We start from the raw sequence: 4,034 nt of genomic DNA, 5'->3' as shown, positions 1-4,034 counted from the left end.
TGTCATCATTCTCTATCTTCACACAGGAGAGACTGGTTTGTTGATGTTGCTTTCCACCATTCTCTATCTTCACACAGGAGAGACTGGTTTGGTGTTGTTGCTTTCCACCATTCTCTATCTTCACACAGGAGAGACTGGTTTGTTGATGTTGCTTTCCACCATTCTCTTGTGTCCTTAAACGCTTTCAAACGGATTATTGAAGATTCTCTGAGTGGCGTGAGAACAAGGCTCTGCAGCAGATTCTCTAGTGGTGTCTTGGTATTAGAACCAGGTTTTGATTCATTCTCTGAGTGGTGTCTTGGCTTTAGAACCAGGCCTTGTGTATGGTACCTTATTCCTATATAGTGTCTATGCTTAACCAGGTAGTGTACCATATAGGGAATAGGGTGCGCCAGTTAATATGACTATAGTGAGAGATAATATACATAATACATGACAAGCTGCTCATAAACCCAGTCCAACACTATGATGCTACACTCATAAACCCAGTCCAACGCTATGATGCTTCACTCATAAACACAGTCCAACGCTATGATGCTTCACTCATAAACCCAGTCCAATGCTATGATGCTACACTCATAAACCCAGTCCAACGCTATGATGCTTCACTCATAAACCCAGTCCAACGCTACGATGCTTCACTCATGAACCCAGTCCAACGCTATGATGCTTCACTCATAAACCCAGTCCAACGCTATGATGCTACACTCATAAACCCAGTCCAACGCTATGATGCTTCACTCATAAACCCAGTCCAACGCTATGATGCTTCACTCATAAACCCAGTCCAACGCTATGATGCTTCACTCATAAACCCAGTCCAACGCTATGATGCTTCACTCATAAACCCAGTCCAACGCTATGATGATTCACACATAAACCCAGTCCAACGCTATGATGCTTCACACATAAACCCAGTCCAACGCTATGATGATTCACTCATAAACCCAGTTCAACGCTATGATGCTTCACTCATAAGGGATTAATCAATACCATGTATCAATAATCAATCCATCAAATGTAGTTTGGAAAGTCAGGCCAGCCTGAATGGATCGTCATTTCATTAATTTAGTAAACTCTAGAATTCACATCGCTTCCTATCTCACTCATCCTCATAGCAGGTACAGTACATGACCAAAAGTATGTGGACACCTGCGCCTGTCGAACATCTCATTCCAGAATCATGGGCATTAATATGGAGTTGGTCCCCCATTTGCTGCTATAAAAGCCTCCATTCTACTGGGAAAGCAGTTTGGAACTCAGTAGTGAGTGTTTCAACCAAGGACAGAGGATTTTTATGAGCTCTTCAGTAAGGCCATTCTACTGTCAAAGTTTGTCTATGGAGATTGCATGGCTGTGTGATCTGACTTTATACACCTGTCAGCAACGGGTGTGGCTGAAATAGCCAAATCCACTCATTTGAAGGGGTGTCCACATACTTTAGTATATATAGTGTATTGATATGGTAGTTTCTATAATGGTACCTCAGCAGCATAACGTCACATCTCCTCTTTAACATTAACAAATGTGTGGAATGTCATTCACCTATTAACTTCAGCCAATGAGCATGGCCCGCTAAGGCAATCCCACCCCGCTTTCTGATTAACCTATGGGCTCACTCTGCAATAATCACTTCCCTTTCTGATTAACCTATGGGCTCACTCGGCAATAATCACTTCCCTTTCTGATTAACCTATGGGCTCACTCGGCAATAATCACTTCCCTTTCTGATTAACCTATGGGCTCACTCGCAATAATCACTTTCTGATTAACCTATGGGCTCACTCGGCAATAATCACTTCCCCTTTCTGATTAAACTATGGGGCTCACTCGGCAATAATCACTTCCCCTTCTGAATAACCTATGGGCTCACTCTGCAATAATCACTTCTCTGATTAACCTATGGGCTCACTCGGCAATAATCACTTCCTTTCTGATTAACCTATGGCTCACTCGGCAATAATCACTTCCCTTTCTGATTAACCTATGGGCTCACTCACAATAATCACTTCCCCTTTCTGATTAACCTATGGGCTCACTCAACAATAATCACTTCCCTTTCTGATTAACCTATGGGCTCACCGCAATAATCACTTCCCTTCTGATTAACCTATGGGCTCACTCGGCAATAATCACTTCCCTTTCTGATTAACCTATGGGCTCACTCGACAATAATCACTTCCCTTTCTGATTAACCTATGGGCTCACTCGGCAATAATCACTTTCTGATTAACCTAAGGGCTCACCAATAATCACTTCCCTTTCTGATTAAACTATGGGCTCACTCGGCAATAATCACTTTCTGATTAACCTATGGGCTCACTCGGCAATAATCACTTCCCTTTCTGATTAACCTATGGGCTCACTCGGCAATAATCACTTCCCTTTCTGATTAACCTATGGGCTCACTCGGCAATAATCACTTCCTTTCTGATTAACCTATGGGCTCACTCGACAATAATCACTTCCTTTCTGATTAACCTATGCTCTCACCGGGCAATAATCACTTCCCTTTCTGATTAACCTATGGGCCTACTCGACAATAATCACTTCCCTTTCTGATTAACCTATACTCACCACAATAATCACTTCCCTTTCTGTCAACCAATGGGCATAAACCTCAGGGAGCATTTATATGTCAACTCATCCCCCTTGTCTCTCACTTGATGTTCTACAGTCTTCCAATGACCTTTCACCTCCTCCGCACCACCAGCGTAACAACCTGGAGGCTAGTCATCAGAACCCTCCAAGAGGGTTATTGTATTCTCAATGACCTTCCACCTCCTCCGCACCACCAGCGTAACAACCTGGAGGCTAGTCATCAGAACCCCATTCTCCAAGAGGGTTATTGTATTCTGTCTCTGATGTCATTCAGTTAAGACGGTACTCGATTGAACTCTCTGATCTTCTAGAAGGATTTGTCTTTGAGGGCTGCGGCAAGACCACTGATTCAACCCAGCCACACAGCTCCTCACCTATCTCAAACGGTCTACAGTCACCATTTTGTAGCGAGCAGCAGTGGCCTATTTCTGTAGCTTGGACCCACTACCAGCCCGATTCAAACCTAGGTGCACAGTAACCATTCCAGGACCAGACAACAGCGTGTATATTTCAACACCTTGGACAGCGACATGGCCTCTGGCAAAGTCACAGAGAGCATTACAACAGCATGTGGACAGCTAAACGGGCCTCTGGTAGCAAGTCACAGAGAGAGACATAACAGTATGTGGACAGCTACACAAGCCTCTGGCAGCAAGTCACAGAGAGAGCATTACAACAGTATGTGGACAGCTAAGCACAAGCCTCTGGCAGCAAGTCACAGAGAGAGACATAAACAACATGTGGACAGCTACACAGACCTCTGGCAGCAAGTCACAGAGAGAGCATTATAACAGTGGTGGACAGCTATACAGGCCTCTGGCAGCAAGTCACAGAGAGAGCATTACAACAGTATGTGACAGCTACACATTCTGGCAGCAAGTCACAGAGAGAGCATTACAACAGTATGTGGACAGCTGCAAATAGGCCTCTGGCAGCAAGTCACAGAGAGAGACATAAACAGCATGTGGACAGCTGCTACAGGCCTCTGGGCAGCAAGTCACAGAGAGCATTACAACAGCATGTGGACAGCTACACAGGCCTCTGGTAGCAAGTCACAGAGAGAGCATTACAACAGCATGTGGACAGCTACAATATTCTGGCAGCAAGTCACAGAGAAAGCATTACAACAACATGTGGACAGCTACACAGGCCTCTGTAGCAAGTCACAGAGAGAGTATTAAACAGTATGTGGACAGCTACAATAGGCCTCTGGCAGCAAGTCACAGAGAGAGCATTACAACAACATGTGGACAGCTACACAGGCCTCTGGTAGCAAGTCACAGAGAGAGACATAACAGTATGTGGACAGCTACACAGACCTCTGGCAGCAAGTCACAGAGAGAGCATTACAACAGTATGTGGACAGCTACAATAGCCTCTGGCAGCAAGTCACAGAGAGCATTACAACAGTATGTGGACAGCTACACAGCCCC

The sequence above is a fragment of the Oncorhynchus masou genome, unplaced genomic scaffold (assembly GCF_036934945.1).
Source record: "Oncorhynchus masou masou isolate Uvic2021 unplaced genomic scaffold, UVic_Omas_1.1 unplaced_scaffold_2165, whole genome shotgun sequence".
Lineage (NCBI taxonomy): Eukaryota > Metazoa > Chordata > Actinopteri > Salmoniformes > Salmonidae > Oncorhynchus > Oncorhynchus masou.
This window is presented reverse-complemented; position numbering follows the sequence as displayed.